This window comes from Anomaloglossus baeobatrachus, chromosome 1 (genome assembly GCF_048569485.1).
Source record: "Anomaloglossus baeobatrachus isolate aAnoBae1 chromosome 1, aAnoBae1.hap1, whole genome shotgun sequence".
NCBI lineage: Eukaryota > Metazoa > Chordata > Amphibia > Anura > Aromobatidae > Anomaloglossus > Anomaloglossus baeobatrachus.
In genome coordinates, this window is record NC_134353.1 from 119680903 (window position 1) to 119707638 (window position 26736).

The 26736-nt window shown below is 48.3% G+C and overlaps 1 protein-coding gene and 1 long non-coding RNA gene across 2 annotated transcripts in view; both read left to right on the plus strand.

The window, feature by feature from the left end:
• Positions 1-26736, plus strand: part of GRXCR1 (glutaredoxin and cysteine rich domain containing 1) — a 130798-nt gene that overhangs the window by 32731 nt on the left and 71331 nt on the right. The window lies entirely within an intron of this gene.
• On the plus strand, positions 3531-9000 carry LOC142290041 (uncharacterized). The gene is made up of 3 exons (XR_012750207.1): positions 3531-3617; positions 6173-6313; positions 8767-9000. It is a non-coding gene; the product is annotated as an uncharacterized LOC142290041 (long non-coding RNA).

A 26736-nucleotide genomic window follows, 5' to 3' on the forward strand; every position in this document is an offset into this window, starting at 1 on the left:
AAGGGGTTAAATAGTTTGACAGTTTTGTAGATCAGGTAGGGCCGGATGCGGCAATATCGAATACATGTTTTTGTTTGTTTATTTTGTTTTTTATATTAATAAATGTATTTTTGGGTATAAAATTTTGTGGTTTTTTTTTTTTTATATTTTGCAAGGTTTTTTTTTTTTCTTTAATTACCTTTTTTTACTTAGTCCCTATATGGGACTTTCACTTTTCTTAGTCTGATCGCTTGTACACATTGCCATGCAGCAGCATGGTAATACATTACACAGGTAGAGTCAAGCTGCAGATCGGCTTCCAGACAACCCTCGGCATCCTCGTGATGGTGTCACAGGAGAGCCGTGAGAGATAAGAGAAGCAGCTCACTGCTCCTCTGAAACATCTATGTGCCACAATTGCTATTGATCGCAGCACATAAGTGATCGCAAAGTGTTCACATCATCAGGACCTGATCCAATCAGGTCCTGGTGATGTCTCTGGGCAGAATAACCATTCTGCACTGGAAACCCAGTGATGGCCAAATGCAGGGGGTCGCAATCCCCTCCTGAACGCCAACCGTAAAAATATGGTAGCGTTGCGCAGAGCCCAGAAAGCATATTTACAGTGGGCGGTCCTGAAGCGATTAAAGAAGCCCTCTCAGGAACTATTTTTCCTCTTAAACCTGTGTATATGTAAGGGGGTGCTGGGTTCTGGAGGCTCTGCCTTGAAGACATCAGTCGTCTCCACGAGACAACGATGTAAATAGCATTCATGTGAATAATATGTTAATGCTAGTGATGGGCGGACCTGGACTGTAAAAGTCCAGATCCGTGTGGGTTACCTAGACACCCTGTGTGACAGCTGTTTGACTGCTTTCAATTGCATAAATTGTCTGTGTCCCTATCGTGGTGTAAAAACATATTAAAAAATTGGCGTTTCGTTCCCCCATATTATGATACTCAACACTAATTAAGCATATGGCTACAGGCTGCAGCCCCCAGCCATGTGCTTATGTTGACTGTGTTTCAAAACTGGGTGTAATAAAGGGGTGAAAGAGGGTTTTTTTGCATTTTATTTCAAATAAAGTAATTTTTAGTGTTTGTTTCTTTTCAATTACAGATTAGTAATGTGGGGGTCTCATAGAAGCCTCCCATTACTAATCTAGGGCTTAGTGGCATCTGTTGAGCTGTCATTAACCCCTTATTATTTTGATTGCCACCACATCAGGGCAATCAGGTTTAGCTGGGTAAAGATCCGAGATTGATGCATCTAAAAGTTGTGACAATATTGGGCGGCTACAGGCTGGGGGCCCAATAACCATGGGCCTCCCCAGACTGAAAATACCGGCCCTTGGCTGTTGGCTTTATCAAAAATAGGTATCAAAATTGGGGGGGACAGCACATCGTTTTGTTAAATTATTTATTTAAATAATTTTTAAAAAGTCGCATAGGGTTTCTGTTATTTTGACACACAGCCAAGATAAGCACATGGCTGGGGGCTGCAGCCTGTAGCCGTATGCTTTATCTGTGCTGGGTATCTTAATATGGGGGGATCTTGCACCAAATTTGTATTTATTTTTACACCACAATAATGACACATACAGCGTCTGTGATTGGTTGCAGTCAGACATGCTGACACACAGGATGGGGACGCGGTCTGACTGCAACCAATCACAGATGACTGGACTTTTGATGGGTGGGTGAAGCAGTGCTTTTGCATGAGGTTAATGAGCACCCCTGGAAGTAGTGTTACAACCACACGGGAGATTGGTAAATATAAAGCGCCTGCTCTTATCCCTGATGCCTTCTACCACCATTTTAAAGTGCCTGAGTTAGGTCCCCATAGACATATAGGGATCAGCATCTAGCCAGATATCTGGGAATAATTCTGGGGGAGAACTGTTTTTTTAAAAAAAATCCGGTTGGATCCGCCGATCTCAGGTATCTGCGGCTATCCCCAACACTAATTAATGCTTGTTTAATATATGTTTCCATCTTGTGGTCATATGTACTGCTCCTTAGCAAGGTATTAGAGGTTGCAAAAAATCATCAGCAAAGGTAATATGTCTGTTTTATGACACTTTGATGTGCTGATTCCAAAAATATGCTTAGTTTTTCTTTATCACATAAAGCTTCTGAGATAGAAGTATTTTTGTTATTCTGTTATTTCTGCATTTTCAATGTATGCTGGGCCCCTCATGTGATATGCTCGAGTTGTTCAAATGGTCTTTGTGACTGGTTGAATATGAGGAAAATGGCTGTGCCATTTGCTGTTCCCATGATTTGGAGACAACCGAAAAATCATAGTGATGGCTGCTACTTTTGTTTTGTCAAACTGAACGGCTTTTCTACAAAGAACAAACATAAGATTAATTACCCTGAACTTGAATCTGTGATTAGGCCAGTTTTACTTGATGGTACCTTGCCAGTTCCTGTACCACCGTTGTCTGGATTGGATGAAATTGAAGTAGAATATGAAGACTATGGAGCTGAAGCTAATGGCGAAGACATGGAGACCTCAAGTCAAGATGAGTATGTACAGTTAGGTCCAGAAATATTTGGACAGTGACACAAGTTTTGTTATTTTAGCTGTTTACAAAAACATGTTCAGAAATACAATTATATATATAATATGGGCTGAAAGTGCACACTCCCAGCTGCAATATGAGAGTTTTCACATCCAAATCGGAGAAAGGTTTAGGAATCATAGCTCTGTAATGCATAGCCTCCTCTTTTTCAAGGGACCAAAAGTAATTGGACAAGGGACTCTAAGAGCTGCAATTAACTCTGAAGGTGTCTCCCTCGTTAACCTGTAATCAATGAAGTAGTTAAAAGGTCTGGGGTTGATTACAGGTGTGTGGTTTTGCATTTGGAAGCTGTTGCTGTGACCAGACAACATGCGGTCTAAGGAACTCTCAATTGAGGTGAAGCAGAACATCCTGAGGCTGAAAAAAAAGAAAAAATCCATCAGAGAGATAGCAGACATGCTTGGAGTAGCAAAATCAACAGTCGGGTACATTCTGAGAAAAAAGGAATTGACTGGTGAGCTTGGAAACTCAAAAAGGCCTAGGCGTCCACGGATGACAACAGTGGTGGATGATCGCCACATACTTTCTTTGGTGAAGAAGAACCCGTTCACAACATCAACTGAAGTCCAGAACACTCAGTGAAGTAGGTGTATCTGTCTCTAAGTCAACAGTAAAGAGAAGACTCCATGAAAGTAAATACAAAGGGTTCACATCTAGATGCAAACCATTCATCAATTCCAAAAATAGACAGGCCAGAGTTAAATTTGCTGAAAAACACCTCATGAATCCAGCTCAGTTCTGGAAAAGTATTCTATGGACACAGGGCCGGATTATAGGCGGGGCAGACGGGGCTTCAGCCCAGGGGCCCCCACCACAAGAGCCTCTGAGGGGGCCCCCACCACCATCTGTGTGTCCGCCATTTTATTAATGTCGCAGTGGTTCAAGACCGCACTGTACCTTTAAGGTATTTCAATCCCGGCCATCACTATACTGTAGACACGCCCACTGTACGCTGTGTGGGCTGCGTCTGCCAGGATGACGTCACCGCGCTGCTGTTTCTTCCTGCCGTAGAGGAGCTTGTGGGAGGACCGGAGGTCTCAGTTTATCCCGGTAAGTATGAGGTCATTAATCATGGTGCCGGCCGGGCAGGAGACTGCAGTGAGGAGGGAGCAGGATGCCGCTGATAACTCCAGACCGGTTCCATAGTGTCAGCGGCCACTCTGCTATCAGTGTGAGTTATTGCAGGAGTGTGAGCTGCTGCAGATCAGGTCGGGCTGTCAGTGCCGGGTCATCGGCCTCATCCCTCCCCTGCAATAACACACACTGATCTCCAGCAGAGACATCACTACACACAGAATCCTGCAGTGATCACATCTGAGCCTGCAGCACACATTACACTATATGGCCCATATTACATATAGAATATGTTACATCCTGTCCTGTAGGCCCAGGTGTGATCAGTGCAGGGGATTGTATATCTGTGCACATGGTATACCACATCCAGCGTACAGAGAGAGTAGTGTGATACACTGTGTACACACATCAGATGGTATATAATAATATGTATATTGTATAACCTCTGATGTCTGTATCACAGTATATTGTGTACCAGTCATGTATTCTCCTGTACACTGTACAGGGGCGTACCTTTGGGGGGCATGCGGCATATGTTCCCCTGCACGGCAATCAGGGGGGCACCATTAAAAAGTGTGAGGCAGCAGTATGGTGGGAGAAAATTGTAAGTGGAGAGTATTGGTGGAGAAAAGTGTGAGGGGCATAGTATAGAGCCTGGGTAGTGGGGAACATAAGCAGTATAGAGAAGGGGCAGCATGGTGGCCAGTGTGAGGACACAGTATGCTGAGGAGGGGGAATGTGAGACTGAGGTGCGGTATAGTGACTGTATAGTGAAGGAGGTAGGCAGTATAGAGAAGGGTCAGCATGGTGGCCAGTGTGAGGGCACAGTATGGAGGGCACAGTATGCTGAGGAGGGGGAATGTGAGACGGAGGTACAGTATAGTGACTGTATAGTGAAGGAGGTAGGCAGTATAGAGAAGGGGCGGCATGGTGGCCAGTGTGAGGGCACAGTATGGAGGCACAGTATGCTGAGGAGGGGGAATGTGAGACTGAGGTGCGGTACAGTGACTGTATAGTGAAGGAGGTAGGCAGTATAGAGAAGGGTCAGCATGGTGGCCAGTGTGAGGGCACAGTATGGAGGCACAGTATGCTGAGGAGGGGGAATGTGAGACTGAGGTGCGGTACAGTGACTGTATAGTGAAGGAGGTAGGCAGTATAGAGAAGGGTCAGCATGGTGGCCAGTGTGAGGGCACAGTATGGAGGCACAGTATGCTGAGGAGGGGGAATGTGAGACTGAGGTGCGGTATAGTGACTGTATAGTGAAGGAGGTAGGCAGTATAGAGAAGGGTCAGCATGGTGGCCAGTGTGAGGGCACAGTATGGAGGGCACAGTATGCTGAGGAGGGGGAATGTGAGACGGAGGTACAGTATAGTGACTGTATAGTGAAGGAGGTAGGCAGTATAGAGAAGGGGCAGCATGGTGGCCAGTGTGAGGGCACAGTATGGAGGCACAGTATGCTGAGGAGAGGGAATGTGAGACTGAGGTGCGGTATAGTGACTGTATAGTGAAGGAGGTAGGCAGTATAGAGAAGGAGCAGTATGGTGGCCAGTGTGAGGGCACAGTATGGAGGGCACAGTATGCTGAGGAGGGGGAATGTGAGACGGAGGTACAGTATAGTGACTGTATAGTGAAGGAGGTAGGCAGTATAGAGAAGGGGCGGCATGGTGGCCAGTGTGAGGGCACAGTATGGAGGCACAGTATGCTGAGGAGGGGGAATGTGAGACTGAGGTGCGGTACAGTGACTGTATAGTGAAGGAGGTAGGCAGTATAGAGAAGGGTCAGCATGGTGGCCAGTGTGAGGGCACAGTATGGAGGCACAGTATGCTGAGGAGGGGGAATGTGAGACTGAGGTGCGGTATAGTGACTGTATAGTGAAGGAGGTAGGCAGTATAGAGAAGGGGCAGCATGGTGGCCAGTGTGAGGGCACAGTATGGAGGCACAGTATGCTGAGGAGGGGGAATGTGAGACCGAGGTGCGGTATAGTGACTGTATAGTGAAGGAGGTAGGCAGTATAGAGAAGGGGCGGCATGGTGGCCAGTGTGAGGGCACAGTATGGAGGCACAGTATGCTGAGGAGGGGGAATGTGAGACTGAGGTGCGGTATAGTGACTGTATAGTGAAGGAGGTAGGCAGTATAGAGAAGGGGCAGCATGGTGGCCAGTGTGAGGGCACAGTATGCTGAAGAGGGGGAATGTGAGATTGAGTTGCACTTTCAGTGATTTTGGTACTGAGGGTGAGGGCAGTATAGAGAGGGGATTGCATGGGGGACATTGTGAGGGCACAGCTCAGGAGGGGGAGTGTGAGGAGGGGGCACAGTATAGACATTTGGAAGTATAGTGGGTACACAATGTAGAGGACGGTGTGAAGAGGGGGCCCAGTACTGAAAGAAGAGGCCATGTACCATAAGAATGACATTGTGTGGGTCATTTTGTGCAGGGAGCACAGTGAGGGGCAATTATTTATTCAGGCGCACAGCGTAGGTCATATACTTATATTTAGGAGCATTATAATCATTCTGCTATTTATTTTAAGGGCATAATGTCGAGATGTGCTGCAGAAGGCCCGGGAGGTCTGCAGAGAGGAGCTGTGGATGTGAATAGTCATCATGACGTCTGGACAAGATGGAGAAGAAAGAATAGGATGACTCCGATCAGGGAAGATGTCACCTACAAGGTACCTGGATGTGACTGTATGTGTGTGACACTCAATGCTTCTCCTCATCAGAACTGTGGTTCCTGTATGGTCCAAAGTCTGATGAATACTGATAACAATTGTAAGAAAATGCTGGGAATTGTTAAGGACATACTGGGAGTTGTTAATTCATGTGATACAAATGTATATGGGGATGTGACATTACAATATATTGTTGTAGTAAATTTGGTACTGTAGTCATGTATTGGTGGTTCTGGTGATATATTCGTTTACTGATGAGGGTGCTAGTGATGTATTTTGGTATTGCTTTTGGTTCTGGTGCTGTACACCGTGTGCAGAATTATTAGGCATTTTATATTTTAGAGGATTTTTTTTATTATTGATCAACAACTATGTTCTCAATTAGCCCAAAAGACTCATAAATATCAAATCTTAATATTTTTGGAAGTTGGAGTGGGTTTTTTTTAGATTTGGCTATCTTAGGAGGATATCTGTCTGTGCAGGTAACTATTACTGTGCAGAATTATTAGGCAACTTAATAAAAAGCAAATATATTCCCATCTCACTTGTTTATTTTCACCAGGTAAACCAATATAACTGCACAAAATTTAGAAATAAACATTTCTGACATGCAAAAACAAAACCCCAAAAAGTGAGTGCCCAATATCGCCCCCTTTCTTTCTGATGACACTCAGCAGCCGACCATCCATAGATTCTGTCAGTGCTTGATCTGTTTACGATCAACATTGCGTGCAGCAGCCACCACAGCCTCCAGACACTGCTCCCAGAGGTGGACTGTTTTCCCTCCCTGTAGATCTCACATTTTATGAGGGACCACAGGTTCTCTATGGGGTTCAGATCAGGTGAACAAGGGGGCCATGTCATTATTTTTTCATCTTTTAGACCTTTACTGGCCAGCCACGCTGTGGAGTAGTTGGATTAATGTGATGGAGCATTGTCCTGCATGAAAATCATGTTTTTCTTGAACGATACCGACTTCTTCCTGTACCACTGCTTGAAGAAGTTGTCTTCCAGAAACTGGCAGTAGGTCTGGGAGTTGAGCTTCACTCCATCCTCAACCAAAAAAGGTCACACAAGTTGATCTTTGCTGATCCCAGCCCATACCAGTGCCCACCTCCACCTTGCTGGCGTCTGAGTCGGAGTGGAGCTCTCTGCCCTTTACTGATCCAGCCTCGGCCCATCCATCTGGTCTATCAAGAGTCACTCTCATTTCATCAGTCCATAAAACCTTTGAAACATCAGTCTTCAGATATTTCTTGGCCCAGTCTTGAGGTTTTATCTTATGTTTCTTGGTCAGAGGTGGTGGTTTTCCGCCTTCCTTACCTTGGCCATGTCCCTGAGTATGGCACACCTTGTGCTTTTTGATACTCTAGTAATGTTGCAGCTCTGAAATATGGCCAAACTGGTGGCAAATGGCATCTTGGCAGCTTCATGCTTGATTTTTCTCAGTTTATGGGCAGTTATTTTGCGCCTTTTTTGCCCAACACACTTCTTGCGACCCTGTTGGCTATTTGCCATGAAACGCTTGATTGTTCGGTGATCACGCTTCAAAAGTTTGGCAATTTCAAGACTGCTGCATCCCTCTGCAAGACATCGCACAGTTTTGGACTTTTCAGAGCCCGTCACATCTCTCTTTTGACCCATTCTGCCAAAGGAAAAAGAAGTTGCCTAATAATTAAGCACACCTTATATAGGGTGTTGATGTCATTACACCGCACCCCTACTCATTACAGAGATGCACATCACCGGATTTACTTAATTGGTAGTTGGCTCTCAGCCTATACAGCTTGGAGTAGGACAACATGTATAAAAAGTATCATGTGAGCAAAATACTCATTTGTCTAATAATTCTGCACACAGTGTATTTATGTACATTTTACTGATTCTGATCCTGTACACATGTAGCAAGCCATGATTTGTAAAATTACATGACCGCAAGGGTTTCTACATTATGTTAGTAGCATTAAAGGGGTTGTCCAGGTTTGTGATGAAAGTTTCTATGTGACTGCAGACTTCTGAATCCTCAGTGTGCACACTGCACACTGTCAGGACTCTCCGATGCCAGCAGTGAGAGCTTGAGGGCATGTAACTATTGAGTGAGGCTGCAGACGTCTAATTTGAATGTGGCCGGAAGTAAACAAATCGCATACTTGCAGTCCCATGACTACTTGCTCATGGCACGGGAAAATCATGACAGTGTGCAGTCCGCAAGCTGTGAGAATTCAGAAGTCTGCAGTCATATAACTACAAATTTTCCTTGTCGAGCTGGACAACCCCTTTAATAATAGAAGTAAGCCCCGTAGCATGCCCAATCCAACAACCTGTAATATACTCAATGTAAGGATTCGGCTCTGCTTGCTAATTCCAGAAGTGATCACATGACCACTTGCAGGTCATTTTAATACTTTGAGTCACAATTAGCTTCTCTTCCTGCTTCTCTTTATGGGCTGTAGTATTTCACTGAACATCGAGAGAATTAGGAAGAGCAGCTCATCGGCACGTGTGAAAATGGCGTATGAGCGGTCACATGACAACTACTCAAACCGCATAAGCCGTGTATAGAAGGGGGCGCCAAACTGAACTCCTACTCCATGGACAGGAAAACCTAGATCCACCTCTGATACAGTGTATGGCATACCGTGTACAGACATCAGCTGCTATGTACTACTCCGGAGACAATACAATAGAGAGCACATTGTGATTTTCAGCAACCATTGCTGCCAGTGAGAACTTTCCCTTTCTTTATTTTTACTATTACTTGGCTGTCTTAACATTGGGATCAATAAAAAAAATGTGAGTAACTTTATTTTCTGTGTATAAGTGTAAATCTGAATGTGGCAGAACAGGATACGATCCATGCTCAGTGGATATATTTCTAAATGCTACAGTTCGTGCTCTACTGTTATGGCTTAAAATGTTAACGTTATGGGGCCCCCACCAGATTTTCTGCCCAGGGGCCCCCACCAACCTTAATCTGGCCCTGTATGGACAGATGAGACCAAGATCAACCTGTACCAGAATGATGGGAAGAAAAAAGTTTGGAGAAGAAAGGGAACGGCACATGATCCAAGGCACACCACATCCTCTGTAAAACATGGTGGAGGCAACGTGATGGCATGGGCATGCATGGCTTTCAATGGCACTGGGTCACTTGTGTTTATTGATGACATAACAGCAGACAAGAGTAGCCGGATGAATTCTGAAGTGTACCGGGATATACTTTCAGCCCAGATTCAGCCAAATGCCGCAAAGTTGATCGGACGGCGCTTCATAGTACAGATGGACAATGACCCCAAGCATACAGCCAAAGCTACCCAGGAGTTCATGAGTGCAAAAAAGTGGAACCTTCTGCAATGACCAAGTCAATCACCAGATCTTAACCCAATTGAGCATGCATTTCACTTGCTCAAATCCAGACTTAAGACGGAAAGACCCACAAACAAGCAAGACCTGAAGGCTGCGGCTGTAAAGGCCTGGCAAAGCATTAAGAAGGAGGAAACCCAGCGTTTGGTGATGTCCATGGGTTCCAGACTTAAGGCAGTGATTGCCTCCAAAGGATTCGCAACAAAATATTGAAAATAAAAATATTTTGTTTGGGTTTGGTTTATTTGTCCAATTACTTTTGACCTCCTAAAATGTGGAGTGTTTGTAAAGAAATGTGTACAATTCCTACAATTTCTATCAGATATTTTTGTTCAAACCTTCAAATTAAACGTTACAATCTGCACTTGAATTCTGTTGTAGAGATTTCATTTCAAATCCAATGTGGTGGCATGCAGAGCCCAACTCGCGAAAATTGTGTCACTGTCCAAATATTTCTGGACCTAACTGTATGTGATCGAGTAGCCAGGAATCTTTACTCAACATGAATTAAATGATCTTATCAGAGACCTTTCATTGTCAAAAGATAAAGCTGAAATTCTTGCATCTAGGTTGAAACAGAAGAATCTTCTTCATGATGATGTCAAAGTGTGTTATTATCGGAAAAGATGTAACACTTTAATACAATGTTTCATAGTTGATGGACCAGTGGTGTACTGTAACAATGAATGGACTCTTTGAAGAACTGAATCAAGAGTATTTTGTTGCAGATTGGCGACTGTTTATTGGCTCATCCCAGAGAAGTTTAAAAGTGTTGCTTCACAATGGAAATATGAAACCATCAATCCCTATTGATCATTCATGTCATCTAAAGGAAAGTTATGAAAATCTGTCAGTTTTTTTGGATGCTATACAATATAACCATCATCAATTGAATATCTGTGGAAATTTGAAAGTGATTAGTCTGCTAATGGGAATGCAAGGAGGTTTCACAAAATATTGTGGCTTCTTGTGTTTATGGGACAGTAGAAATACAGTAGAGCATTATGTTCGTCGTGATTGGGGACAGAGAAACATCTATATTCCAGGTAAAGACAATGTTCAGCATAATCCTTTAGTTGCTCAAACAAAAATTGTTCTTCCTCCACTACATATAAAGTTGGGATTGATTCAAAACTTTGTGAAAGCCATGGCAAAGACAAATTCACAAGGGTTCCAGTACATTTCACAAAAATTCTGCAGTATTTCACCAGCAAAACTGAAGGAAGGGGTATTTGTTGGTCCTCGGATCACATAACTTATGAGGGATGATGTCTTTGAAGGAACTTTAAATGATAAGGAATTGAGATCTTGGAAAAGCTTCAAGTGGATCTGTTAAAAAATAAGTCTCCAGAATATGTTGAAGGTGTTGAGGAACTGCTAAATGCTACCAGTGTCTTGGATGTCGCATGTCTCTGAAAATGCATTTTTTACATTCACATTTAGATTTCTTCCCTCAAAATCTTGGGGATGTAAGCGATGAACAAGGCGAGCGGTTTCACCAGGACATTAAAGTAAAACCGCTACCAGGGTTTTTGGAATGACTCAATGATGGCAGATTACTGTTGGATGTTATATAGGGACAACCCTGAAAAATTGTATCAACAACGGACTAATGTCAAACATTTTTAATTTCTGCTGATATATTGGTTTCTATTTTGCATGTGAAATTATTTTGGTTCAATAAAAACTGTTTTGTAAGGTGAAGCATTTTTTTCTGCTTTGTAGATTACTGTTTTCTTAATGTCGCCAGTATATTTCCTACACCTTATAATAATGATGCTGCTCCATAGAAACTATACATGCTACAGAAAAACTATATACATTTATGAAATCAGGACAATAAGATGATTCAGAAAAGTACAAAGTCACCTGTGATGTTTCCAAAAATATTTTTTTGAAGACTTGTGTAGTAAACAGTTAGGAACAGTGGGAGGAGTTGGATATAATATATTCTTTCAGAAGCAAATTGTACAGAGTTGTTGAGATAGAGTCAATTTGAGAGTTGTATGCAAGACTGCTGAACACCGGAGGCCGAGGTGGTTGTGGCAAGTGCAGGATGGAACAGCAAAGTACCCTTGTTCTACCTTAGTGAATACCAGACCTCAACTTGGGTCGAGACTGTGTCCAGTGGTACTAGTCCTATAGTGGAGGCCTGACATAGACTTGGGAGAATAGGTCGGTACAGGGAAACCCAGTAGACGAGCTTTGTCCAACAGAGGTCAGCAACCGTTAGCAGAAAAAGGACCCCAAGGGTTTATGGCATCTATGGCCGTGCGGGACTCCATGACTCTACTGAGTGGAACCGTGATGTCAGATAGTGGGGGAGAGGACAGTGGAAGAGCAGCAGTAGTGCCAGGAAATATGGAGCAGTCTGCAGTAGAAGTGTGCTTCAAAGTCAAAAGTTCCATACTTACAATGTTCAAGTGTTGTGCACAGAGTAATATGTGAAAGTTATACTGTGCATAATTATTAGTAAAAGACTGTTGAATGAGAACAATGCATCTGTGTCCATTAATCACTGGTGGGAGACTTCTAGTTTAAACAAGGGCCTGAACAGAGGTATAGCTTACACACACAAAAGTCACAAATCGCACCTGGAGATCTGCCACCAACCATCCCTTCCCCCATGCTTTGTGGAGGGGACTGGGCAGCAGGTCATGGAGAGGGAGTGGCCAAGTCACCTCAGAGGCAGCCCTCACCCACAACCACCCTCCCCTCTCCATATATGTGTATTACTATATAGATACACATATAAACTATCGTGTATATGTGTGTCTGTGTGTGTGTGTGTGTGTGTGTCACGCTAGGTACGAGAAAGTACCGAGTGATAGGCAAAAGGGGAGGGAAACTCTGTGTCTAGGGAAAGGGAAAATTGGTAACTTCTTGCCAAACTTACTGCTGGTCACAGTGGTCCCTTACCTCCTTAGATAGGTTCCACAACTATACGCCAAGCCGGATACCTGACCCTAGGTATCCCTAGTGCTGGGCTTTAAATAGGAAATGGATGGGATGAGCTCTTTGTCAACCCCACTAATCACTATGGACGACACAAGTTGGACACACAAGGGGAATATGCATATGGATATCGGAAAATGGCGACAAAAGCCGATAGCGTGTTTTTTTCTATATTGAACTATTAGCATACTTCTCCCTCCAGGAGATTGCGGGGCTGCTACAGCCAGATTTGGAGTTTGCTACTTCCACTAATGCTGCAATACGGGATTGGTTTGACAAAATTACTGAGATCACGGGATCATCCGGCCCGTGGGAGGAGTTGCTGTCAGACACCGGTCCGATGTCGCTGTGCTGCACGTGTCCCCGGACAACGATTGTTGCCGGCTGCACAAGCAAAAACTCCTGCGGGACTGACAGGACAGGATTCCCGGTGGTGAGGAATGGTGAGTATTAGAACCCCCTGTCAGCATCTTCAACAGTGTTGTACCTGTAGTACAACACTATCAGGTGAGTGTATATTACACACCTCCACCAATTGTGTTTTAACAGTTCCACACAGGAGCGCCCTCTTTCCTTTCTTTAATAATAATAATAATAATAATAATAATAAAAAAGTTTATTTATATAGCGCCAACATATTCCGCAGGTCTTTACAATCAGGTGGGGGCTTGTACAGACAAAAACAAAACAAAATAGAACATAATTCAACAGCTACAGTAGGAATGAGGGCCCTGCTCAAAAGCTTACAATCTATTGGGAAAGAGGGGGACACAAAAGGTGAAGCACACTTGTAGTATTTGGTCTGGCCAAAATATGCTAGTTTATTGGTTACATATAGAGATGAATGATCTGGTCATTAGACAGTATCCTTTTGGGTGCCCTTACGTGCTATTGGTTGTATGTAGGATGTGAGGACAGAAATAGGAGAGAGAAGGTTATGAATAGTGTGGCGCCCTGGACAAGCCAGGATGTCACAGGTACTGCAACAACACATCCCCACACCCTGGTTAGGAACATCTAAGTCAGACACAAATCCTTGTTGCCTCCCTCCAGGGGCTGATGTCCATGACTTGCCCACCCCAGGGCTATGGGACACCCGGTGCCGGGCCGGACTAGTCCGGGGGTAGTCAGTGGTGGCGGGGCCCGACTCCGTGGCCCTGGTGGGTGTCAGTTAACTATGGCTGGTGAATAAAGTTTATGGTTGTCGTGACGCCACCTGTGGTATGCGGCTATTAAGCCGCCGCTGCTGTATGAAGCCTCCGGGGTGATGGAATGGCAGCAATGATGGTACTGCTCCCCACAGGTGGAGCGGTGCCCCGGGGCACAGTTGGTGCTTGTAAATGTCTATGCAGAGAAATAACTGAGGCAACACCACAGGTGCAGTTTCAAGGTCTTTATTCACAGTTCTTGTCAAGGCCTGCAGGAGCCTTTGGACTGCTGGGACCACCGTCAGGGACCTCCGCCGATCCCGGGTAGATCTGGGGGTAAATGCCAGTGCACCCCTCTAATTGTGTCCCTTTCTCAGCTGACTTCTTAAACCTTGCCTTTGTAGGATGGACCTGGCTCGGCCTCCACAACAGCCTCCAGGCTGGGAGCTTGCCTGTTGGTTGATTGCCCCCTTTCTAGAGGTTCTGCTGTGGGCTGTGTCCCGGGGAGTTTGCAACTTTCCCTGGGCCTCGGTTTTTACTGTTGGAGATGATTTTTCACTCCTCCGGTTTCTAGGGACTTTCCCCTGTTGCAGCTTGATCCCTCCACCGATGTTCTTGTGGAACAGGCCACCACAGCTCACAAGCTATCCGTGGCCCTGGAATCCTTTCTCTTCCTCTGCTTGGTGTCACCTGGACCCTCAGAGTCCCAGGTTCTTCACCAGGAAGCGTCACTTTCTTCTTCTTAGCTCCTGACTGACTAGAGCTTCCTTACTCTCTCTCCTTCTCCTCTGCCTCCCGCAGACCTCCTCCTCCTTCTCCCCTCACTCTCAGACTACTCAAACTTGACCTTCCTTTCTCTGTCTGCTCTCTGGTGGCTCCTCCCACCTCCCCAGTTGCTAAGCTGTACCCTATAGGAGCAGGGATGGGTCTTACGGCCCCTCCCAGCATGCAGCATGGGAGGGTTGCTGCCACTCTCCCTGGTCCCAGTGTGTACCTAACAATGGGTGTAGTGTAGATTTGCCTGGGGACCTGGCATGTACCCCTTTCCTTACCCAGGATGGGACATCACACCTCTGGATGGGGTGCAATGTCTCTGTGGCGACGGAAGCCTCAGGGGCGCCACACTCCCCCACAGCGAATCCCAGCACGTCCTCGGGCTGAAACAACAAAACAATGATAGAAACTGCAAAAAACATTTTTGTGTACACATGAAACCTTAAAACTCTCGAACTTTTCTTCCCTTTATGGGAGGCGCATGTTCTTGAATGTTGCAGAAATTAAAACTAATAAAACTTTAGAGTCTTTTTAAGCTAGAGCAGACCAGCCACTTTACGTCCAGTGGCCTGGTTACACATCAACATACTTCACATATAAACACATGTAACTGCGGACCACTTTCAAGTCCAGTGGCCCGGTCACACATTAACAGTGGAGGGGTGACATCTTCGAAAAGCACAAAGGGGCAGAACATTCAGGAAGGGTGACGTCTTCAAAAAGAACATAGGGGCTGCACAGAAGGGAAAATCTTCAGAAAGGATGAGGGGCAGACCGGGTCTATTTACAGTTCAGTTCTTCCTTTTTCTTTTCTTTACTTCAATGGCTGGGGTCCTGCTTTGGCAGGGCCCTGGGTAGCAGGTAGGCCATGGAGATCCAGGTCTGCGTCTCCTGCGGGGCTGTAGCAGGCCTGCTGCAAGATGCTGCAGCCTGGGCCTGCTCTGAGGTAGTGCTGCTGGCTTGCATAGGGTTACTGGCTGGCGCGAGGCTACTGGCTTGCAGGGGGTTACCAGCCGTACGGTGCCACTCTGGCTCTTCTGGGGCTGCCTCCTCCCGGAGCTCCCGCTCTCGCTGGAACTGCTCCAGCTGACGTGCACAGGCGACCTCGGTTGCAAGCGGGGTCTCAACAGGGCGCAGGGGATGAGCCAGTCCCAGGTCGCGGACCGGAGCGGCATCCTAATTCACCCCCGGTGAGCACGCGCCCAGCAGGTCGATAGGAGGGCTCGGCACGGGGCCTACCAGGTCATCGGGGCCCGCGGGGATCAGGGAGCCTTCTACACTGCCGGAGACTGCTGGGGCTGCTGGGGCCTTGGCGCAGTTAGCAGACACCTCCTGCAAGCCTGCAGGAGGGCTGGGCGGTGGCACTCCATGGTGCCCTGGGTCTGGACGGACAGGGTCGGCGTACAGCTTATCCGGGTGTGCTACGATGGCCTGCTCTCGATGGCCCACCACCTCGGGTGCCGCCCGTTCCTCCTCGGCACGCTCGATCCACTTCTCCACCTCCGCTCTGACTCCGCTCAGCCTCCAGGTAAGCAGTTCCACTTCCTCACGGAGCAGGTCCAGCAGGGGATCCGCCTGTCGGCTCCCTAGGGCGCTTGGCTGCAGGTGCTCGGCCTTGCTCCCGGCCGGGTTCTTGCTTGCTGCTGCTCTGCTCGGGTGCTCGACCACGCCACTCGGCTGCACCATTTTCTCCACTGGAGACGGGGCTGGGGGCTGTACCAGTGCCTGGCGCCAGACTGGCACCCAGCGCATCACAGCCGGCACTGCTCCGCTTACGATCAGGTACATTCTTGCACTTGTCTGGTCTGGCATTTAAGGTCGCTTTGCCAGCGAGTTTCTCTAGGCGCCATGCCTTCTTTTTCCACTCTCCATAGCGGGCACTGCTTTGCGCTCTTTCTCTAGACAAGGGGGCGGGGCTTACTTTCACGCCCTTTCTTCAGGCACGCCCCCCTTCTTCCAGCTCTCAGCAGCGCTAATGGCGGCGGTTTCCACAGTAAAACACAGTCTTTTCAAAGGCGCACAGTACCCGGTGGGCGCCGGGTACGAAACCCTGTTCGTGACGCCAAAGTTGACTCGCCCACCCCAGGGCTATGGGACACCCGGTGCCGGGCCGGACTAGTCCGGGGGTAGTCAGTGGTGGCGGGGCCCGACTCCGTGGCCCTGGTGGGTGTCAGTTAAATATGGCTGGTGAATAAAGTTTATGGTTGTCGTGACGCCACCTGTGGTATGCGGCTATTAAGCCGCCGCTGCTGTATGAAGCCTCCGGGGTGATGGAATGGCAGCAATGATGGTACTGCTCCCCACAGGTGGAGCGGTGCCCCGGGGCACAGTTGGTGCTTGTAAATGTCTATGCAGAGAAATAACTGAGGCAACACCACAGGTGCAGTTTCAAGGTCTTTACTCACAGTTCTTGTCAAGGCCTGCAGGAGCCTTTGGACTGCTGGGACCACCGTCAGGGACCTCCGCTGATCCCGGGTAGATCTGGGGGTAAATGCCAGTGCACCCCTCTAATTGTGTCCCTTTCTCAGCTGACTTCTTAAACCTTGTCTTTGTAGGATGGACCTAGCTCGGCCTCCACAACAGCCTCCAGGCTGGGAGCTCGCCTGTTGGTTGATTGCCCCTTTCTAGAGGTTCTGCTGTGGGCTGTGGACCGGGGAGTTTGCAACTTTCCCTGGGCCTCGGTTTTTACTGTTGGAGATGATTTTTCACTCCTCCGGTTTCTAGGGACTTTCCCCTGTTGCAGCTTGATCCCTCCACCGATGTTCTTGTGGAACAGGCCACCACAGCTCACAAGCTATCCGTGGCCCTGGAATCCTTTCTCTTCCTCTGCTTGGTGTCACCTGGACCCTCAGAGTCCCAGGTTCTTCACCAGGAAGCGTCACTTTCTTCTTCTTAGCTCCTGACTGACTAGAGCTTCCTTACTCTCTCTCCTTCTCCTCTGCCTCCCGCAGACCTCCTCCTCCTTCTCCCCTCACTCTCAGACTACTCAAACTTGACCTTCCTTTCTCTGTCTGCTCTCTGGTGGCTCCTCCCACCTGCCCAGTTGCTAAGCTGTACCCTATAGGAGCAGGGATGGGTCTTACGGCCCCTCCCAGCATGCAGCATGGGAGGGTTGCTGCCACTCTCCCTGGTCCCAGTGTGTACCTAACAATGGGTGTAGTGTAGATTTGCCTGGGGACCTGGCATGTACCCCTTTCCTTACCCAGGATGGGACATCACACCTCTGGATGGGGTGCAATGTCTCTGTGGCGACGGAAGCCTCGGGCGCCACATCCACACCAGGTGGGGCGGAGCCAGGTGGTTGGCTCCTCCCACTGAGGAGTTCACAGTCCTGGAGGCGGGAAAGAAGGGCAGATAGTGAAAGGGAGTTCAGAGTGTGAGTTAGGGAAGTGGTAGTGGAGGAACTGACTGGCCGTGCCCGCAACAGCCCCTTACTGGGAAAGGGAGCCGACACCATTGGGCCAAGAAATCGCGGAGGGAGAGAAGAGGAAGGCAGAGCTGGTAGCCCGCACGATAAGAGAGAAGGAGAACCTCCGCAGGGCCACTTTCCGGGTACGGGCCCGAGGTACGAGGGGCAAGTGAGGAGGTTCGACATTCGTAGGGGCTACGGCTTCATTTTTGAACCCGGCCTGGAGGCCGAAGTTTTTATAGCCCAGAGGGACGTAAATGACCACCTGCCGGAGGATCACCCAAGCCGCAACTTGCTTCCCGGTGACCTTGTAACCTATACCCGGCACTGCGGGGAGAGGGGCTGGTTTGCCCTAAACGCTAGGCTGAGAGGAGGCCAGGAACCTCAGGCACAGACCCAGCCCCCTCCCCCGCCAGATGGAGTGGATCTAAAGTGATGGCAGCGGCCCTCCGCTGCAAGTGTCCCCGTTGGGACCACCAGCACCGTTGTGTGATGTTCTTGTATGTTGTTGAATGTAACTGAATGATAAGAAGAAACAATGAACCGAACAGTGACCAGATTAGCACCGTGATTGAACCGGCCGTTGCCGGCAACTAGTCCCCGTTGGGACTTTCTGCACCATGCGTAAGGAACTACTTACGGACAAGGCCGAGAACTCGCAGGGCATCCACAAACTTGTGGCGTGTAAATAAAAAAAAATGTTGGCTTGTTACCGTGACCGCCTCCGGAGAGGCTGATTTGGGAGGATGGGCCTGGAGGAAATGGATGGCCCAGGCCCGCCACTACCGTAACCGGTGGCAATCCTCCGGGGGTCAGGGGTCCCCCATGGACGTGGGTCCCCTGAAAGAGACCGTACCCGCTCGGGCAATTTGGTTCTGGACTGGGGCAAGGGGTGCTGCCCACTTCTTAGGGGCAGCATCAGGGCCAGGTTGTTTGGGCAGGGGGAGAGCGGAAGCCGTACCGTTAATAGAATGTTGGTAACGTTAAGCACTGTGCCTCCCGTTATGGGAAGTTTATAAAATGTCTGTGATTTTACATGTTTTACCGTTTTTCTACCTTTTTCAGTTGGGAAAATAAAACCGGTGATGGACGAGCAGCCCGAGGACGGTCTGCGTTTAACCAAGGGGTAATGTGGCGCCCTGGACAAGCCAGGACGTCACAGGTACTGCAACAACACACCCCCACACCCCGGTTAGAAACATCTAAGTCAGACACAAATCCTTGTTGCCTCCCTCCAGGGGCTGATGTCCACACCAGGTGGGGCGGAGCCAGGCGGTTGGCTCCTCCTACCGAGGAGTTCACAGTCCTGGAGGCGGGAAAGAAGGGCAGATAGTGAAAAGGAGTTCAGAGTGTGAGTTAGGGAAGTGGTAGTGGAGGAACTGACTGGCCGTGTCCGGGTACGTGGCCCAGGCACCTGACTGCAAGGTTGGCAGATGGTGGTGACCGTCTGCAGGAGAGGCCGATTGACGCACAACCGTAAGGACCAGGGATGGGCGGTGGCCTACCGGTACCGGATCGGGGAGCGAAGAGAAGCCAGCACCATCCGGCAGGGCCGACGGACCCCGACCAGGCTAGGAGTCGCCGTTAAACCGGTCAAATCCGTCAGCGACGGGAACCTCCGGGGTTTCCCAGCAGTAAAGACCCGACTGAAGGCAACCGTCCAAACCGTGAGAGAGAGAAAGCTACCGCCATAGCTAGAGCTCCCAGGGCCAGAGCCTGCGGGCAAACAGGGGCTCCCTTAGCCAACCTACCGCTGGGGAGCGGGTTACCGGTGGGAAGCCATCGGGGCCGAGAACATAACACCGGTGCAGGGAGAGACAGTTACCGCCAACCTACCGGGAGTGACCGTCGCAGCCGTCTGTGGGACTCGTCCATCCAGCCGTTTGTTTTACCGGAGACTCCGTGTGCGTTGCTGGCTGAGTAGGTACCACCGTGCCGTCTGGCACTGCGCTGCCCCGCGACCCTGCACCTGGCCAGGCCTCGCAATCCACCAAACAGATAACAACTCCGGGCCCCGGGACTACCAAAATCCCCCTACCCACGGAGGGGAGAGAAACATCTCAGCTGCTCCCTGCCATCGCTCCCGGGATCCCCGTACAGAGCAGCGGTGGTGCCTTAACCTCACCACACACCGTGGGTGGCGTCACAAACCGACATCCCAAACACCAACAAACCACCCCTTTCACTCACGGGCGAGGAGCGCCGCTCGAGTCCCCGGATCCGGCCCACCGCTCGAGCCACCGAGCAGCAGCAGCAGCAGCGCCGGACCCGAGCGTGGTGAGCGCAGCGCCCCGCCGCCCGCGACAATAGCATTTAGAAGGTGGGACAGGGGAGAGTTAGGTTAGTAAGTTATGATGATAAGTTTGTCTGAAGAGATGTGTTTTTAATACACGCTTAAAAACTTGGGGGCTGAATATTAGTCGCATTCTTTGAGGTAGTGCATTCCAGAAAACTGGCATGGCACGAGAAAAGTCTTGGAGACGGATGTGTGAGGTTTGTATTATGGAGGATGTTAGTCTAAGATCATTTGCGGAACGGAGGGGGCGGGTAGGATGGTAGACAGAGATGATGGATGAGATATATGGTGCTGCAGAGCTGTGGAGAGCTTTGTGGGTGAGAGATATGAGTTTGTATTGTATTCTGTAGCTGATAGGTAGCCAGTGTAGTGACTCCCACAAGGTGGAGGCATCAGTGAAGCGGCTGGACAGGAATATGACCCTGGCTGTTGCATTCAATATGGATTGGAGAGGGGAGAGTTTGGTCTGAGGGAGACCAATCAGTAAAGAGTTGCAGTAATCCAGACGGGAATGAATAAGAGCAACAATAAGGGTTTTTGCAGTTTCGAAAGTGAGAAATGGTCGGATTCTGGAGATGTTTTTAAGATGCAGGTGACATGTGCGAGTGAGTGATTGTATATGGGGAATAAAGGAGAGTTGTGAGTCAAAAATGACCCCAAGACAGCGAGCGTGCCACTCGGGTGTAATGATTAAATCATCGAAGGTAATTGAGATGTCGGGTGTAGGTAGTAGAGGAAAGAAACACAAGAAACTCAGTTTTGGAGAGATTCAGTTTCAGATAGAGGGAGGACATGCTTTGAGAGACAGCAGACAGATAATCCTTGGTATTTTGTAACAAAGCAGGGGTGATGATTGGAGATGATGTGTATAATTGGGTGTCATCAGCATAGAAATGGTATTGCAAACCGAATCTGCTGATAGTTTGTCCAATAGGGGCGGTGTATAGAGTGAAGAGGAGAGGGCCCAAGACTGAGCCTTGAGGAACCCCGAAGGTGCGGAGGAGAGGAGCGGAGTAGCAGCCGACAAAGGAAACAGTGAAGGAGCAGTCGTAAATATAGGAGCGGAACCAGGCGAGAGCGATGTCCTTGAGGCCAATAGAGCGGAGCATGGTGAGGAAAAGTTGGTGATCCACAGTGTCAAAAGCAGCTGAGAGATCAAAGAGAAACAATAGGGAATAGTGGCTGTTAGATTTTGCTGTTAATAGATCATTGGAGAGTTTGGTGAGGGATGTTTCGGTGGAGTGTAAAGAGCAGAAACTAGAATTAGAGGGATCGAGAAGTGAGTTTTCAGATAAATAGCGGATTAGCCGAGAGTGGACCAAGTGTTCCAGGAGCTTAGAGATAAAGGGAAGATTAGAGACTGGTCTGTAGTTAGCAGCACAGTTCTGATTGAGGGAAGGTTTTTTAAGTAGAGGGGTTATGTTTAAATGATGAAGGAAAGATACCTGATGAAAGAGAGAGGTTAAACATTTTGGTTAGATAGGTAGTGAGAGCTGGGGAGAGAACCTGAAGGAGATGTGAGGGAATAGGGTCACTGGTGCAGGTTGTTGGGCGGGAATTGGCGAGGAGACGGGTCACTTCTTCTTTTGTGACAGGCTCAAATATTGAAAGTGAGCTTGAGGTACGGGAGTGAAGTGGATCCAGGCTCTGAGGGGATTTTTCAAAAATTTCCTAGCAGATGTCGTTGATCTTTTGTAAGAAGAAGGTGGCCAGATCATCGGACCTGAGGTTGGTGACCGGGGTCTGTGCTCTAGAGCTCAGGAGGGAGTGGAAGATTTCAAAGAGTAGTTTAGGATTGTGGGCTAGTGAAGTGATGAGAGTGGTAAAGTAAACTTGTTTGGCCAGATGGAGAGCAGAGTTATAGGTTTTGAGCATGAACTTATAGTGGATGAAGTCTTCAGCTGAAAAGGATTTTCTCCACAGACTCTCAGCACACCTAGAACAGCGCTGTAGGAAACGTGTTTGAAGCATGTGCCAGGGCTGACGCTGCCTGTGTGTTTTTTTTCTGCATGTAGCTGGTACAGCTTCATCCAGGGCACTCTGCAATGTCTTCTTATAATGTGACACTGCAGAGTCTGCGCAGGAGAGGGAGGAGATGGGAGCCAAGGAGGACTGGAATTTGTTAATTAGCAGCTGGGTATTGATGGCGCTTAGATTTCTGAATGGGCGATAAGTGGGGGCATCCCGGGTGCGAAGACAACTTTTGATGGAAAAGGAGAGAAGGTTGTGGTCAGAGAGTGGGAGAGGGGAATTAGTGAAGTCATGAAGAGTGCAGAGGCGGGAGAAGACCAGGTCCAGTGTATTCCCATTACCATGTGTAGGAGAATTAGTGAGCTGAGAGAGGCCGAAGGAGGAGGTTAGAGAAAGAAAATGGGTGGCAGATGGGGAGAGTGGGTCGTCAATAGGGATGTTGAAATCTCCCATGATGAGAGTGGGAATGTCACAGGATAAAAAGTGTGGAAGCCAAGTGGCAAAATGGAACTGACGGGAGGAGCTTGGAGGGCGATACACAACCGCCACTCGCAGGGAGAATGGTTTGAAGAGTCTAATGGTGTGGACTTCAAAAGAAGGAAACATGAGTGAGGGTACTGAGGGGATGACCTGGGAGGTACACTGGGATGAGAGGAGCAGACCAACACCTCCTCCTGATCTGTTCTCAGGTCTGGGGGTATGTGAGAATTGTAGCCCACCATGTGAGAGAGCAGCAGCAGCGGTGGTGTCAGAGTGCTGGATCCAGGTTTCCGTAAGAGCAAGAAGGTTAAGGGCGTTGGAGAGGAAGAAGTCATGAATGTAGAGTAAAAGTAAAAGTATACATGTTTGGTATCTACAAACTTGTACCAACCTGAGGCATCATACTGGCACATCAGTTTTACCATATAATGAACGTGGTAAATAAAAGACCCCAAAAACTATCATGCAGTTGCATTTTTTTGCAATTTCATCGCACTAGGATTTTTTCCCCCTGTTTTCCATTACCATCCCGCAAAAAATAAGCCCTCATATGACAATATTGATGGAAAAATAAAAGTTATGGCTCTCAGAAGAAGGAGAGGAAAAAACAAAAATGAAAAGCTGAAAATCTCCAGGGGGTGAAGGGGTTAAGTTGGAACTTTAAGGATATTTTTATTCAATAAATTGGAAAGCGAGGACATGTGGGGCAATTTTTATTCAAATAAACTTTTTTTTTCCTGTGGGTGTGTTTTTACAGTGAAATCGATATAATGAGGTAGATAGCTGGGGGACATACATTTCCATTCATGGCGTGGCTTATGGATTCTTTTCCATATATTTTGATATTTTGTGATCCCAATTTTTTTTTCACACTATGCACCCATTGGAATTTATATTTTTCAAAGTTTGAAGGTTGTTAATTCAAGTCCAGGGGAGGGCAAAAAAAACTATGCTTTTGTAATTATTTCTCATTCTTTTATAATACTTTTATAGGGACAAAATAAATCAGACTATTTATTTACTTCTAGGGACAGAGACATATTTACCACACTATGTATCCCTAGGAAGCTAAATAACCTGCTTTTGGGTTCCCTGCCTGCAATACAGGTCAAGATTACTAAATCCTCCCATACTTCTCAATCCAGGCAGTGGCTCTATGGTAGAGTTCATGAATTGTTGTCCTGGGAGATCAGAGTAAAAAATGATTGTTAATTTAATTTATGCACTGCACTGAGATGCAAGCGCCACCTCCCAAGAAAGAGGAGCTATGAGCAGAGAGGAGATGTGAAAGGAAGCCAGGCCGAGAGCAGTGACTGCCGGGACAGTCCTATTGAGTCCAGGAACGTTGGGAGCTCTACAGAAAGCCTGGCTACCGGGAGAAAATTAATTTTATTACTCCTGACATCCTTCGACTTTCAAGTTATAGAAGTGCAGCCGAAGTACAGTAGTTTTAGTCATTACTCAGTACATAGTTGGCCGCGGTAAATGTGCCCCGGCACTGACTTCAGCTGACTCTGTATTAATACAATGCAGAGCTGGCTATCAATCAGTGAACTAGTGTGGTTACAGCTATCAATCACTATGTAGTGATTTGTGACTGAAATTGCTCTGGAGTCTTTGATTGAATGGGTAGGTTCACACAACCATTTTTTCCATATTTGAGAATAATGGCCTGATTATTCTAAACAGCCTTTGATGAGAGCTTGAGCAGAGTTTGATCAGCGTAACATTAGTTTTTCTCAGACGAGGAAATATTTTTCACTTACCTATATACTTGCATTCCCTATGTTAATCTGACACTCGGATCAAAATCTTCTCCTCGTACTATTCGGTCCAGGTAAATAACTCGGTTATATGTACACATCCCCTTAGGATATCATAAGTACAAGGGCTACCTGTAAAAAACATGGATAGCACTTGAGAAAATCAGTTGTGTGCAAGAGCCCAAAGACTGACACAATCAGAAGCAATAAAGTTTATTACAGGACAGCAGCTTTTCAATGCGGTATACATGCAATTTTTTTTTATGTTATTAGCCTGCAGATTTACACAATAACTGCAGGTTAATAGAGTTTTTTCACATGACATTGTCATGTCTCCACTCCAGGGATCAAACCGGTCATCTTTGTTTTGTTTTTGGACAGTTTCCTGCTTTCCCTTCAGGTGTCAGTACTTTTTCGTTTGGTTTGCCCAATCACATTTTTGGAGGTGCTATTTATACTCATTACTCACATGCCTCAGTTCTTTCTCTATTTCTGGATGGATGGTTGTCTGAAGTCCCAGCTAGCTATTCGGTTAAGATCTTCTTACTGACACATAGCTATTGATATTCCCTTATGTTTGTTAATGGGAATCCCTTTCTAGTTATTGCCTTTTTTGTTTCAGGTGTTTGGGTGTGGGAAGGTTTCCATGTATTCTGTTATTCTTGATTTCTTGTATTACCATCATTCCTGTACCACTGTGTTTGCACATTCTTAGCCCTGTATCTCATCTTCTCCCTGTGTGCAATTCATTTATGGTTAATGTTGTTTTTGTGTTACCCTTGGTTTATGGCTTAGGGTGCCATTAACCCTTTCACGACCATGGACGGATCTTTCCGTCATGGTGCCCTGGGCCTTAACAACCAAGGACGGATCTTTCCGTCATGGCGTAATCGCGGCACCGGAGCCTCCGGTGACTGCGAAAAGTTAGCATAAACCGCAGATTCAGGGAGGAGGGGACCTGTACCTGACCTCAGGAGGGGTGGTGCCTCCTCCCCGGACCCACGGAGGCTGTGATTGGCTGAATAACGCCGCTCAACCAATCACAGCCACTGTAATGTTCCAGCCATTTAAAATGACTGAAACATTGAAATCCAGCCCTGACCAGTGCAGCTGTAGCACTGGCCATTGGCTAGAGCTGGTTGACCTCACTGTATCACCCTCCCCCAGTTCCAGCAGCTCTGATTGGAGAGATCGGCCTTGTGACCGATCTCTCCAATCGCCATGGACCTGTTGCCGGTGACCGCCCCTGTCACCGTCACTTGTCGTTCCTGCAGCACGCCAGCACAGTGAGTGTATACAGTGCAATGGCAGGGCAACAAGCTCCGGTCCCATGCTGTTATGTAACCGGAGCATGGGACCTGGAAGTTGCCGCGCCGCCATTGCACTGTATGAAACCGGCGAAAAGCCTCCCGATCCGCCGCCGCTGCCCTCCGCGATCTGCCACCTGTCTCTCCGATCTGCTGCCCGCACCCCCACCCCTCGTATCTGCTCCCGCACCCTCACCGCCACACCTCCCAATCCGCCGCCGCTGTCCTCCGCGATCTGCCACCTGTCTCCCCTATCTGCTGCCTGCACCCCCACCCCTCGTGATCTGCTGCCCGCACCCCCACACCTCCCGGTCCGCCGCTGCCCTCCGCGATCTGCCACCTGTCTCCCCGATCTGCTGCTCGCACCCCCACCCCTCGTGATCTTCTGCCCGCATCCCCACCCCCACACCTCTCGATCCGCCGCTGCCCTCCGCGATCTGCCACCTGTCTCCCCGATCTGCTGCCCGCACCCTCACCCCTCGTGATCTGCTGCCCGCACCCCCACCCCTCCCGATCCGCCGCTGCCCTCCTCCGTCTGCCACAGTGTCACCGCTCTCCCCGATCTGCTGCCCGATCCCTCCCCCTCATGATCGGCTGCGCGCCCCCTCTCCTCTGTTATGCGCTGCACGCCCCCTCTCCTCCGTTATGCGCTGCGTGCCCCCTCTCCTCCGTTATGCGCTGCCCGCCACTCCCCCTCGTGATCGGCTGGCGCCCCCTCCCCTCCGTGATGTGCTGCCCACTCCCCCCCACCTCTCACCCCCGTGATCGGCTACCCGCCCACTCCCCTGTCACCCCCATGATGTGTGCTCCCTCCCCCGTCACCCCCATGATGTGTGCTCCCTCCCCTGTCACCTCCGTGATCTTTGCTCCCTCCCCTGTCACCCCCGTGATCTGTGCTCCCTCCCCTGTCACCCCCGTGATCTGTGCTCCCTCCCCTGTCACCCCCGTTATCTGTGC